Below are 14,970 nucleotides of genomic sequence, written 5' to 3'. Positions count from 1 at the left end.
CAAACCAAAACAAAAAGAATCCAGGGAAGGAATCACTGATGCACTACTTGAATTGAAACCGGAAGGACAAGAAGCCAGCCTTGCAAAGATGGGGGTAGAGTCATGGGCAGAAAGAAAGGCAAGTCCACAGGCTCTCAGGTGGGGAAGGCCTTGGAAGAAGGGAAAGCCCAGTAACTGAAACACAGCGGACAAGGGGGACAACGGTAAGAGGAAACTGGAGAGGTAGAGGCACCCAGATTGTCAAGGGACTGTAGGTCACAGTGAAGGATTTAGATTTTAAGGACAATGGGAAGCTACAAAAGGATCCTAAACATGGCGGTGGCGTGAACTAACACGTTTTTTAAAAAATCACTTTGGCTGCTGTTTGGTAAATGGCTTGTGGAGAGACAAGAGTGGATGCAGTGAGACCAGTTTGGAAGTACAAGCTCCAGGAAAGATGGCGGGGAGTGAGACTAAAGTGGTGACAGTGGATGTGGGGAGAAGTAAATAGATTCAAGATATAACCAGAGGCAGAACCAATAGGCCTTGCTTCTGGGTTGGATGTGGGGAGTGAAGAAAGGGAGCATCCCAAAGCGAGGCCTAGGTTTCTGGTCTGAACTCCTGAGTTTACAATGATGACATTTACTAATATGGTGGTGAGTGGGAAAGAAACAGGTTTGGGGGAGGAGGGAATGAAGAGCTGTAGGATAATTTAAATGTTTCTTAGAAATCCAAGCGGAGCTGTTAAGCAGGTGACTGGATACACAAGTTTACATCTTCAAGGAGATGTAAAAACTAGAGATATAAACCTAGGAGTCTTTTGTTCATCTATCCAACCAACAAATATTTTTTGAGCAACTACTATGCCCCAGACACTGTTCCACATGCAAGCGATACAGCAGTAAAACAAGACAGACAAAGTTCTCGCTTTTATGAACCTGCAGTTTCCTCATCTGTAAAATGATGACGACAAATGAGAAAATGTAAATATTTATCACAATACATAGCACATAGTATGTGCTTAATAAAGCCAGCTATTAATATTAGTGACAGAAAACAGACAATAAATAAGTAAATGAAAGAATAATTTCAGAGGCAGGTAGGGGCAGGACTATTTTTGATAGGTGGTCAGGGAAGGCCTCTCTGAGGAGATGACATTTCAGCTGACACCAGAATGATAAGGAGTCAGCTCTGCAAAGACTTAGAAGCTCAAACAGAGGAAACGGCTTGTGCAAGGACCTTAAGGAACAAAAGATTTATCACACTGGAGAAATAAAAGACAAGTGTGTCTGAGATGGAGCAATGAGGGGGAAAGTAGCAGATTATCACTGGAAAGACAGGATGAACTGGATTATGTAGGGCCTACTGCTCATAGCAAAGACTCTGGATTTTATTTTAATGGGAAGCCATTGGAGAGCTTTGAGCATGGGCATGACATGGTCTGACTTAGGTTTTTAAAGATATCACATTGGCTACTTTGTGAAGAATGAACTACAGAGGGGTTTAGAGTGGAAACTATTATAGTTGTCCAGGTGACAGATGGTATCTTGGACCAAAACATTTGAGATGATGAGAAGTAACTAGATTCTGGATATAATTTGGAGATATAGAGGTAGATAATGGAAAGAATCAATGATGTCTCCTAGGCTTTTGACCTGAGCAACTGTGCAGATCCCATTAACCAAGATGAAGGGAGACTGGGGGAGAGCAGGTTTCATGGTTAGCAAGCAATCTGCTTTGGCCACGTTCAGTGGGGATGTCTATTAGACCTCTAAGTGGAGAGGTCAACTGGGCAATTGTATATATGAGCACAGAGTTCGCAGTAGTCAGAACTGGAGACGTGAATTTGAGAATCACCAGGACTAGATGTCGTGGCTAAGGAGAGAATGCGGAATAGGGGGCTGAGGACCAGATCCTGGAACATTCCAACATTTAGAGGTTACGCAGAAAAATATACAAAAATAAAGTTTGAGGAGTGACCAGTGAAGTAGAAGGAACACTAGCAGTGTGTGGCACTGTGGAAACCAAGAGAAGAAAGTGTTTCTACGAGGAGGAGGTGATCATCAGTGTCAGGTGCTACTTAGAGGTGAAGTGGTATGGAGGACAGAGAACTGGTCATTGGTTTGGCAAGCTGGAGGTTGGTGGTGATACTGACAAGAGTCTTAATTGTGTTATTTTTCTTGAACTTTTTATTTTAATTAATTAAATAGAAGTATAGTTGATTTACAATGTTGTGTTAGTTTCTGGTGTACAGTAAAGTGATTCAGTTATACATATATATATACATCTTCTTTTTCATATTTGTTTCCATTATATGTTATTACAAGATACGGAATATAGTTCCCTGTGCTATACAGAAGGACCTTATTGTTTATCTATTTTATATATAGTAGTTTGTATCCGCTAATACCAAACTCCTGATTTATCCCGCACACCCCCTTCCCCTTTGGTAACCATAAGTTTGTTTTCTGTATCTGTGAGTCTGTTTGTTTTATAAATAAGTTCATTGGTATCATATTTTAGATTCCACATATAAGTGATACCATATATTTGTCTTTCTCTGTTTTACTTACTTCACTTAGTATGATAATCTCTAGGTCCATTCATGTTGCTGCAAATGGCATTATTTCATTCTTTTTCATGGCCGAGTGGTATTCCATTGTATATATGTACCACATCTTCTTTATCCATTCATTTTTCATTGGCCTTTAGGTTGCTTCCGTGTCTTGGCTATTGTAAATAGTGCTGCTATGAACAATGGGGTGCATGTATCTTTTCGAATTAGAGTTTTCTCCAGATGTATGCCCAGGAGTGGGATGCTAGATCATATAGTAACTCTATTTTTAGTTTTTTAAGGAATCTCCATACTGTTTTCCAGACTGGCTGCACCAATTTACATTCCCACCAACAGTGTAAGAGGGCTCCCTTTTCTCCACACCCTCTCCCAGCATTTATTATTTGTAGCCTTTTTAATGATGGCCATTCTGACCAGTGTGAGGTGATACCTCATTGTAGTTTTTTTTTTTTTTTTTTGGCTGTGTTGGGTCTTCGTTGCTGCACGCAAGCTTTCTCTAGCTGTGGTGAGCAGGGGCTACTCTTCGTTGTGGTGTGCAGGCTTCTCATTGTGGTGGCTTCTCTTGTTGCAGAGCATGGGCTCTAGGCACGTGGGCTTCAGTAGTTGTGGCACGTGGGCTCAGTAGTTGCGGGTCACAGGCTCTAGAGTGCAGGCTCAGTAGTTGTGGCACAGGGGCTTAGTTGCTCCACGGTATGTGGGATCTTCCCGGACCAGGGCTTGAACCCGTGTCCCCCGCATTGGCAGGTGGATTCTTAACCACTGCGCCACCAGGGAAGTCCCCTCATTGTAGTTTTGATTTGCACTTCTCTGATAATTAGTGATGTTGAGCATCTTTTCATGTGCCTATTGGCCATCTATATGTCTTCCTTGGAGAAATGTCTATTTAGGTCTTCTGTCCACTTTTTGATTGTGTTTTTTTTTGTTATCGAGTTGTGTGAGCTGTTTGTGTATTTCTGAAATTAAGCCCTTGTCGGTCACATCATCTGCAAATATTTTCTCCCATTCCATAGGTTGCCTTTTCGTTTTATGGCTTCCTTTGCTGTGCGAAAGCTTGTAAGTTTGATTAGGTCCCATTTTAAAATTTCTATTGCCTTGGGAGACTGACCTAAGAAAACACTGCTACGATTTATGAGAGCTTTAATTTTTAATGGTGAGGGTGGAAGTCCAGTTGGAGTGAGTTGAAGAGGGAAGAGAAGAAAAGTAGAGTCATCAGCACGAAGACAGTATGTGATTTCAGCCATTTAAAAAATATATAATATATACATGTTGAAGGTAATATAAAAAGGAATACAGCTTATTTAAGTGGTAGGAGTATGGGGCTCATTGGTTTTGATTTTAAATGTTCTCTTTTTTGAAGAAGTACAGAGGTATTGTGTTTAAAAATAATTATACCAGGCTTCCCTGGTGGCGCAGTGGTTGAGAATCTGCCTGCTAATGCAGGGGACACGGGTTCGCGCCCTGGTCTGGGAAGATCCCACATGCCGCCGAGCAACTAGGCCCGTGAGCCACAACTACTGAGCCTGTGCGTCTGGAGCCTGTGCTCCGCAACAAGAGAGGCCGCGATAGTGAGAGGCCCGTGCACCGCGATGAAGAGTGGTCCCTGCTTGCCACAGCTAGAGGAAGCCCTCGCACAGAAACGAAGACCCAACACAGCCAAAATAAATAAATAAATAAATAAAAAGAACATGACCAAGGCTCACTGGAGCCCAGACCTCAAAATAAATAAATAAATTGCAAAATACAGGTAATGAAAATAGTAGAGGAAGATAATGCTTTAAAAAATAATAATAATAATAATTATACCACATCAAAAATTGTACATGAATGTTCACAACAGCATTATTTATAATAGTCCAAAAGTGGAAACAAACAAAAAAAAAAAACAAAAAACCAAAAGTGGAAACAATCCAAATGTCCATCAAGTGATGAATGGATAAACAAAATGTGTATATCCATACAATGGAATATTATTCATCCATAAAAAGGAATGAAGTGCTGACACATGTACCAACATGGATGAACCTTGAAAACATTATGCTCAGTGAAGGAAGCCAGTCACAAAAGACCACACAATGTATAATTCTATTTATATAAAATGCTCAGAATAGGCAAATCCATAGAGAAGGAAGGTAGATTAGTGGTTGCCAGGGGCTGGAGGGAGGGAGAAATAGGGAATTACTACTAGTGGGTATGTGGTTTCTTTTGGGGGTTCTGGAATTAGATAGTGGTGATGGTTGCACAACAGTGAATATACTGAAAACCTCTGAATTGTATACTTTAAAAGGGTGATTTTTATGGTACATGAATTATATCTCAATTTTAAAAATTACAGTTTAAGTTCAGAACACTGAGGGAATAAGAATGTGTCCTTGAGTTTTCTGAGGTCCACAAATGAAGCCTGAACTTACATAAACTATGCAGTTTCTCTGTATCCTGCCTTCCTCTTCCTCTCACAGGGCTACTACTTATCACCTCAAATATCCATCTCCACAGGGATTTATATGAAACCAAAGAAAGCAAAAGTGAAAAAAAAGGTGCAAACTATTAGAGATAGCTTATATATAACTGTGAAAAGGATCCCTTTCTCTCTAATTTGTAACTAACACTTTACTAACACTGCTCAGCATGAATCTGACATCTTAACAGCAACTGTGAAGTCAGGAACTCCCTAAGCTGCTGAAACCAGGTTTCCACGCCAATTTTTTGTTTTGTTTCGTTTAAGGCTAAACAAGATCCCCAGGTGTTTGACTTCACATGGAGTTGCAGTTTCTTTCCAGTACACTGAAGTGAAATACTCTGCCCAAAGCAAAAGTCACTAAAAGCAGTTTAAAGGAAAAAGATGCTTATAAACCAGGAGACCAGAAAAGTACATCAATTTGCAAGACAGACTCTAAGGGGGAAAAAATGCTATTTCCGAATCTACTTGTACAGATATGCCTCCCTGTCCGGAGTTTTCTCCACAGCCCGGGCGCTCACTGGGTCCCCAACCACACCCAAGCTGGGGTCAGGTAGGACACTGGCTGTCAGAGCCCGAGGCTCAGGGGGGGCTTCTTCCCAGCACTTCTGGGCACTTTGCACAGGTCCGTTCTTTTCCACTGAGAACACAGATGACAGACTTAAGTGGTAGCAGGATATATGTAAGCTATAGGTCAGAAGAAAATCTCTGCAGCATATACAGTCATTGGGTTTATCATGGGAAGGAAGTGTGGGACTCTCCTCTGAGTTTTGTAATTATACTAACACAATGACATTAACAGAAATCAAAATTTTTAAAAATCTGCCACAAGTTTGCCATCTCAATAAATCACACTTTCTTCTTTCCTATGCTCTCTTTTGGTTTTTCTCTACACACATACACAGTTCTTATATTTCAGATTTTAAAATATTTTTCTCTACTGCACATCAAATTATCAGCATTTCCCCAGTAATCATGGAGTCTTTATAACCATATGTTCTATAATTTACTAATGTAGTCATCTGTAGATACAACATTTAAGCACCTAACAGCAATTTTTGCAATAAAAACAGTGCTGTGAGGAACTTGACCTTTGAAGATTTTTTAAATGAAGTACATTCCTCTAGTTTGGGAGAGGATTTGGATTTTTAAAAAATGTGCCTTTTCTACTGTATAGTGTCAGCTTTGTAAACAGAAATCAAAGAACAGATTAGTAACAAATTATTGCTATTAGAGTTTAATACAATGTCACTTGAAGCAAGGTAATTAACCTAGTGACCCCTAAAATGAGCCTAAAATTTTATAATATTATAATAATAGGACAGTGGAAAATTACTATTTTAATAGTTGGCTCTTGGGACTTGTCTGATGGCACAGTGGTTAAGAATCCGCCTGCCAGGACTTCCCTGGTGGCGAAGTGCTTGAGAATCCACCTGCCAATGCAGGGGACACGGATTCAATCCCTGGTCCGGGAAGATCCCACATGCTGCAGATCAGCTAAGCCCATGTGCCACAACTACTGAGCCTGCGCTCTAGAGCCAGAGAGGCACAACTACTGAGCCCAAGCACCTAGAGCCCGTGCTCCGCTACAAGAGAAGCCACTGCAGTGAGAAGCCCACGCACCGCAACAAAGAGTAGCCCCCACTCGCCGCAACTAGAGAAAGCCCACGCACAGCACCGAAGACCCAATGAAGAAAGAAAGAAAGAAAGAAAGAAAGAAAGAAAGAAAGAAAGAAAGAAAGAAAGAAAGAAAGGAGGGAGGGAGGGAGGGAGGGAGGGAGGGAGGGAGGAAGGAAGGGAGGAAGGAAGGAAAGGAATCTGCCTGCGTCTGGGAAGAGCCCACATGCCGCGGAGCAACTAAGCCCGCGTGCCACAACTACTGAAGCCCGCGCGCCTAGAGCCCGTGCTCCGCAACAAGAGAAGCCACCGCAATGAGAAGCCCACGCACCGCAAGGAAGAGTAGCCTCCGCTCGCCGCAACACGAGAAAGCCCACGTGCAGCGATGAAGACCCAACGCAGCCAAAAATAAATAAATAAATTTATTTAAAAGAAAAAATGTTGGCTCCAGAATGCTTCCCAGAGAGGAGGTTTATCTTTGGGAAAATATTTTGATAAGCTCCTTAAAGGTGGAAGGTAAACCTTGAAGCCACAGATTAGAAAAGGAGAGATCTATCGATTGTCTAGCAAAGGAAATTAATGGAAATTTGGAGGTAGGGGAGAACAGAAAATAGGGGTGGCCTGGACTACAGAGGGGATGGGAACAGCAGTCCAGAGATGGGTAAGGAGCTGCATCCTTCAGGACAGAGCGACCCACGAGACAGTGACATGCTGCGTGCCTGGGAGTGGGGAGGTCTTAGGGGTGGACCAAATGCCTCTTAAGCAAAGAACAATCCAAACCCCAATTTAAGTTAGTGTGCTATTGCAAGGTAATACCCCTTTGTCATCCATACCTTCAAGAAAGCCTGCTGGACTCATAATAGCCTTGACTGTGGTTTGAGGGGAAAATCAAAGAAAGGTCTGAAAATAGGAATAGTAATTCCTACCTTACAGGTTGTTATGAGAATTAAAGGAGTTAAATTTGAAAAACCTGGGGGAGGATGTTGGCCTTCTCACATAATGTGGGATATAGGGCTTATGCCCATTTTATTGACATTTCAAGGTAAGTGATTTAGACTGATTATGTAATGTACGTTTTATTAGCTTATCTTATTTCTTTATTTAGGTATATAAAATAACTACTTTTAAAAAAACATGAGCTACACTTCAGCAATACCATGGAGTTTAGTTCCCTGACTTTACAATATTGTTCCCTCTCCTAAATGACCTCCATCAGTGGTCCTCAAACTGCAGAGTGTATCAGAATCACCTGTAGGGCTTCTTAAAACCCAGACAGGGCTTCCCTGGTGGCAGAGTGGTTAAGAATCTGCCTGCCAATGCAGAGGACACGGGTTCGAGCCCTGGTCCGGGAAGATCCCACATGCCGTGGAGCAACTAAGCCCGTGTGCCACAACTACTGAGCCTGCGCTCTAGAGCCCGCAAGCCACAACTACTGAGCCCGCGTGCCACAACTACTGAAGCCCGTGCGCCTAGAGCCCATGCTCCGCAACAAGAGAAGCCACTGCAATGAGAAGCCCGCGCACCGCAACGAAGAGTAGCCCCCTCTTGCCGCAACTACAGAAAGCCCACGCACAGCAACAAAGACCCAATGCAGCCAAAAATAAATAAATAAATTAAAAAAAAAAAAAAACCAGACAGCTCTTAAAACCCAGACAGCTGGGGCCCACCCCCCAGAATTTCTGATTCTGCAGCTTCTACTCTCTACCCAGCACAGAAATCCTTTTTAAATGCAACTGATTATTTCCTTCTCCTCTTTAAAGCCCCTTTTCTTCCCTCTGACTTTTGGAAAAAGTCCAAATTTGTTAACTTGACTTATAAGACTGCATGAGTTAGTAGTCCCTGCTGACCATTCCAGCCTCATCTCTCAGCCTTCGACACGCACTCGACGCTCCAGCCGTAGCACCCTTCTTTCAGACCTTAGAACCCACCACTTTCTCTTAGAGCATGCTGCTAAATGAAGCAATTACCACAGTATGGAAAGAAAGTCTCAAAACTTGAGCCCCACCAAACACCACGATAAAGCAGCTAGTGGCACTAATCTTCTAGAACTGGCTCCCCCCTCCAGTCACCCCAATCATTCTTGCTGAAAACATGTTTAGTATTCACTTTATTCTTAATCTCCTCAGTGAAAAAGGCATCCAAATTTCTCAAACTGCCTCCTTCCAAACAGGCATCAGCTAAAGAGCAAAACGACCCAGGAATCAACTCCACTTTGCGCTCCACTCCCTCCACTGCCGCTCCCACAGGCTTACAGCTGGGGCTGCTTCCCCGTCCCTGAGTCAATATTTTCTTTGTGACCAGAGATAGTGTTCCTTTAGGCAAGATTTAGGCACGACTGTGCAAGGTAGAGCACGGACTGGAAACACAGACGAGGGAAGCAGGATTCTCCCCGCCAGAACTCCACAAGCCCAGGTATGGCTCTTCCTTTCCTGCACAACAGCACCAGGTAAACGAGGCTCTCCTGTGCAGGCTTCTGCAGGCCCATCCACTCTAGGTCTTCCTGTAAAATAATCACCCAAGGTACTCTGGTCACTTCCCTGAGTTCCTCCCAGGATCACTCCCCTAAGATGTACAGCCTGGAAGCACCTGCACTGTGATAAGGAAAGCAGAAGCAAGGTACCGCCTGGACCTTCTGTCATTCCCGCCACCAGGGCTGGGGAGCAACACCCCCCTTAGAAGTAAAAGTGAAACAAACAATGGGTACCTAACCTCAACTCGACATTCAGGTAGCTCTGAAAAATACAGACAAGAGTTTTTGAGGAAAATAAAGCTCCTTGAGGGCTGACTGGCAAAATAGGGCACTGAAAAATTTATATTTAAAGCTTTATATTAACATAGGAGCTTAGGGCACTTAAAAGGAACAGATCATAAATATAGTTAACAAAGTCCCTATTCCTCATATAATTAAACCACAGAGGTCAAAAACTACCTTTAAGTCACTCATTTGGCCATACCATCTATATAATTACTGGGAATTTTTCATTTGCATATATGAAAACACCTACCCAATAACCCTACAGTATGGTAATCCAATCCTGTGTACTTTGTGGCAGTGGTTAGATGGAGGTATTAGAAGGGAGATACCACGAAAGAAGGAAAAGTGTTTATTGAGCATTTACCATACTTGCTAAGCACTCCCCATTTTACACTTGAGAAAACCAGGGCTCAGAGAGGTTAAGCAGCTTGCCCATATCAGTCAGTGAGTCAGAAGTGACTCCTAAGTGGTCCCTCTCTGCCACACTGACTAGTACAACTGAGCTGTCAATTCTCCAGCACAGTGCCCTGGGAAGACACAGAAGCCACTTGTGCGTGTGTAAGAACAATGTACCTTGACTTGGGAATGGAGCCCAGTGGGAGCCAGGCAGAGTTAAAACATGATACAAGCAACTGTATTAAGAAACATAAATTTCTGTGAAAATTCCAAATTAAATATAAATTAGGAGAGAATCCCCATAGTACGAGAGCAAATGAATTTCTCTAACAGACCTGCACCTATGTTTAGAGATCATTAGCTTCTTCAATGCTGGGCGCAGGGCAAAGGCTCTTAGAACAGAGTCACAAATGATGAAGTTAGAAGGATCTTTTGAGTTCATCTCCCTCTTACTTTTTTCAAAAGAAAGAAACTAAGGCTAAAGAGGTCAAAAGACTCATATAAAGCCATAAAGAGAGTAGGTGACATAGCCGGGCCAGAAGCTAAGTCTCCTATTTCCACTATCCCAACCTCAAACTGAATCAAAAACTTGGTAACAACATGGTAACAGGCAAACTGCATTACACTCAGACCAGCATCATTATCACCAGAAATTCCAGGAAAGATGTCAGAGGAGGTTGTCCTCCTGCTGTTATAAACCTTAGGGTTAGACAATAACTTTTTTTTTTTTGGCTGCGCGGCATGAGGGATCTTAGTTCCCCGACCAGGGATCGAACCCACGCTCCCTGCATTGGAAGTGCGGAGTCTTAACCACTGGATCGCCAGGGAAGTCCCAGGAAGCTGCTATTTTAAATTAGGTGTTCAGGGAAGGCTCAATGAGAAGGTGATGTGAAGAACGTAAGGGGCAGGACTTCCCTGGCGGTCCAGTGGTTAAGAATCCACCTGCCAATGCAGGGGACACGGGTTCAATCCCTGGTCTGGGAAGATCCCACATGCCGCGGAGCAACTAAGCCCATGCGCCACAACTACTGAGCCTGCGCTCTAGAGCCCACGAGCCGCAGCTACTAAGCCCACGTGCCTAGAGCCCGTGCTCTGCAACAAGAGAAGCCACCGCAATGAGAAGCCCACGCACTGCAATGAAGAGTAAGCAGCCCCCACTCTCTGCAACCAGAGAAAGCCCATGTGCAGCAACGAAGACCCAGCATGACCAAAAATAAATAAATTAATTTTTAAAAAACTGTTAAAAAAAAAAGAATGTAAGGGGCTGGGTGAAGCAGGGGTGTGGGGCAGAGACAACAGGAAACCAGGCTGGCCATACAGGGAAAGGCAGGAACAGTCTGTTCTAGAACAATCTCTAGGGCTCAGAGTCTGGAGACTTAGATTTCAATCAGAGAATCATAATTGAGGAGAACTTTACAGGTCATTTAGTGCAACTACCCATCACATTATTAAACACCTTTATTACAACTCTCAGGTGACCATCTTGTCACTGTTCCTCACCTTAAGTGGGCATAATACTACTATACAGGGTGGCTGTGAAGATTGAGTTAATAGAAGTAAAATTCTTAGAACTGTGCCAAGTCTATAGTAAACACCCAATAAATAAGAGCTATTATTGAGTGGTGACAGTAGTAGTAATTATCCTAATTTTACAGATAGGCAAAATGAGGCATTGGGAAGCTATATCACTTTTGTTAAGTTTTCAAAGTTTAAAGTGGTAGAGCCAGAATTTGAACTTTATTGTAGGTGCTAATTACTATATCCCACTGACTTCAAAAGCAAAAAAAAAAAAAAAGTGGTACTTGGACTTTAATCCCATAACCTCAAGTCACACAAATTAAGGATATTTACAAATGAAACTCAAACACAAGAAGAGGGAAATGATCTGTTGTTTCATGTCTTTAGAATGTTAGCTAGAAGGCTAACTAGTTATCTAGGAAGACCAGGAATAGTTGTATGGTTTTGTTAAGGAAAAAAAAAAATCTATTAGTCCTAATTAGAAATCAGACCCTTCCCAAGAATAAGCTTTCTGATAACTGGACTGGTGCTTTCAATCTCATTTCTCACGTTACTCTTACTGATAAAGGTATTTAATGATTCCAAAGAAATTAACTTCCCCAAACAATCCAGAACATTAGCAGAGAAAAAAAATACATACAAAACCTACATCACAAACACTTAGAAAAAGCAGAGATGTGTTTATAACTGAAAAAGAGGCATAATACTGGAAGTGAAAACACAGTTAGCAGTTAACTGTGCCTACAGAAAAGAGGTGAATGTCTCTCTCCTCATTTATGAATTGTGAGCATAAATTAACAAGCCTAAATGTTCAAAAAGGGGAGGTGATTATATGTATACTATTTCAAACAGTGGTGTCTTCAAAATCAGTTCATAAACCACATTGAACATCAGCCTCATTACTTCAGTCACATGGTGCTGCTGAGAATCTAGCACCTCCCACGAGCTGAACAACATCCTATGAGGTATTCACTCCACAAACATCTACTGACCAGTGTTCTAGGAGAGAGGAGTGGGGTGGTGAAAAAGACAAAGGCCCTGGGGCTTCCCTGGTGGCGCAGTGGTTGAGAATCTGCCTGCTAATGCAGGGGACACGGGTTCCAGCCCTGGTCTGGGAAGATCCCACGTGCCGCGGAGCAACTGGGCCCGTGAGCCACAATTACTGAGCCTGCGCGTCTGGAGCCTGTGCTCCGCAGGAAGAGAGGCCACGATGGTGAGAGGCCCGCGCACCGCGATGAAGAGTGGCCTCCGCTCGCCGCAACTAGAGAAAGCCCTCGCACAGAAACGAAGACCCAACACAGCCATAAAAAAAAAAAAAAAAAAAAAAGACAAAGGCCCTACTTTCACAGAGCTGACACTGTAGGCAGTATTATGAAGAAGAAATTAAGGCTCAGGTCCCAGGTCTGGCAGACTCTAAAGCCTACACTGTATATTTCAACTGTACCATCTCTCACTGGCGAGTTACAACTTCAAAAAGTCCACACCTAAGCATGCAGTCCTGACACCATTGCCTGGAACAACTTAGGGTTTCTCTCTGTTGGCAGTCCACTATCACCTTCTCAGTGAAGTGTTCCTCCCCCACTCCCAAGAGCAAAGATTGCTCGGTCAGGAGTTAACATACAGTGACCCGTATAAAATTCTTTTTCTCCCTCATTAGCTCCTAAACTCCCTCAGGGCAAGAACCATATCTCAGCCTCTTTGTAAGTCTAGAAGATGATACCTAAGGTAGATATTCAATCAATGGCTGAGTGGAGTTCATGAGAGCAATTTCAATAGAGTCGAGGGGTGCGGGCCAGACTGCAATGAAATAAGGAGTAAACAGAAGGGAAGGGCATAGAGTTTGCTTTTTAAGGACAAATCTAGAAAGGAAACAGATGGGAAGTGACAGTAGTTTGAAGAAGAATTGTGGCCACAGGAAAGGTGGGTTTTTTTGTTTGTTTTTTTAAGAATGAGAAAGACTTGAACATATATGTTGGTAGGGTAGTACAGTGCAGTAGAAAGAGCGGGGATGTCAGAATCAGAGACCTGAATTTGCATTCTGGCCCGGTCACTATGTCTGTGGACAAATCACTTAACCTCTGTACTTCAACTTACACACATATAAAATGACAATGATAAACCTGCACTTCACTGTGACGATTACAGCACTTGGCAAAGAGAAGAGATTCAGTAAGTGGTACCAATGATTATTACCATATGTGGAAGCCTAGAGTCTGGTGTGCTAACCCCTCCCGCATAGTTTGTGCTTCAGTCCAGAATTCCTGTCTCATTCCTTGTGTAATATGTGACGGCAAAGAAACAAGACCCTTATTTCTCCTGTATGTGCCACCCTCTGTGCTATTCCACTTCCTTGTGACAGTCTGCATGAGCTCATGAATGGCTGCTGTGGAAAATTACTGATGTCACCAGCTGAGGAAGAGAGACAATCTGGAGAATAAGCAGATGAAACTGATGTTAAATTATCAAATGTACCAGATTTTGAGCTCCTGCCAAAGCGTTCATTGAGAACTAGGAAGAGAGAAACCAAAAACACAAACACACAGAACCTTGTTTAAGTTTCTAAGCCAACAAGGTGTCCCCAGCATCCACTCTGGGCACTGAAAGATGGCGGTATGATAAAAGAGATGATTCCTGAGATCCTTTCTCAATATTTTACCCTGACATCAGGTTCATTTCTGTGAGGTACCTCACCGACTCTTCTGTCAACCTGACAAGTTCCCAAATTCACAAGATTAATATTTAAACAATTTTTGTTCACAGCCTTCTAAAGTTGATGCCATGGGTCGTGTTCAGCTGTTACCTATATCTGGTCAAGAAAAACACCTCACCCCGGCCCTCTCTCCCAGATCACACCCCCCCACGCTTAAAAAGGGATACGAAGAGGGCTAAAGCCCAGGCTAATGTAACAATTAGTGATGAAAAGGCTACCGGCACCTGGGATTATTAAAAGACAGGAAAGATGTTGACTATTATTTAGAATCAATTACCAGCTAATCATGGAGAACAGAAATAAATATGTAAAACAAAGAAGATATAACTCCATCGTTTAGAGTTCAGAGAGAACTGGAAGATACAGAAAAGAGATGAAGAGGAAAAGGAGGAAATATATGTGTACCTACAAACTTAATCATAAACAATCACAAAAGCTACAAATACACAAGTCGAAGTTGAAAATTCACTTTTTGTGAAACAGAGTCTGATTAGGAACTTGAATTTACCAAGAAAGAAAAAGAAAGAAGGGTAAAGAATATTCCAGACACTTCTAAATATCCCACCAAAGAGCAAGCAAAAAAGAGCCAGCAACCCACCACAAATCGCATATGCAGCACAAGCCTGGAAAATATGATACAGTCATTTGTCACCAAAAAGAGACTTTAAATCACCTCTCCCCGCCGCCCCATATAAAAAGCATCTTGGATCGATCATTAAACCATGTATGAGAATAATTTTCAAAATTCCAATCCTAACCACACTGGCTGAGTCCTGGTTAGTACATGCCTCAATTTCTCCAGAGTTAAAAACCCATATTACAGTGTGTTCCGAGTCTGGTCAGAATCTGAGCCTGTGTTCTGACACCAGACTTGAATCTTTAACGTAAAGTTACAAGTCACACCTGAAGAAGACTTTGCTGCTGTAAACGTATCCGAGGCGGCCGTTTTTTCAAAAAACCCAAAA

The 14,970-nt window shown here is 42.5% G+C and overlaps 1 protein-coding gene across 7 annotated transcripts in view; it reads right to left on the bottom strand.

The window, feature by feature from the left end:
- The window catches only part of SGSM3 (small G protein signaling modulator 3), a 35,442-nt gene that overhangs the window by 19,922 nt on the left and 550 nt on the right, over positions 1 to 14,970 (bottom strand). The gene's annotated exons all lie outside the window — the stretch shown is intronic.

The sequence above is a fragment of the Balaenoptera borealis genome (genome assembly GCF_965194805.1).
Source record: "Balaenoptera borealis genome assembly, chromosome: 13".
NCBI classification, from domain to species: domain Eukaryota; kingdom Metazoa; phylum Chordata; class Mammalia; order Artiodactyla; family Balaenopteridae; genus Balaenoptera; species Balaenoptera borealis.
Note: the sequence above shows the minus strand (reverse complement) of the source record. Positions and strands in the feature narration are given on the sequence as shown.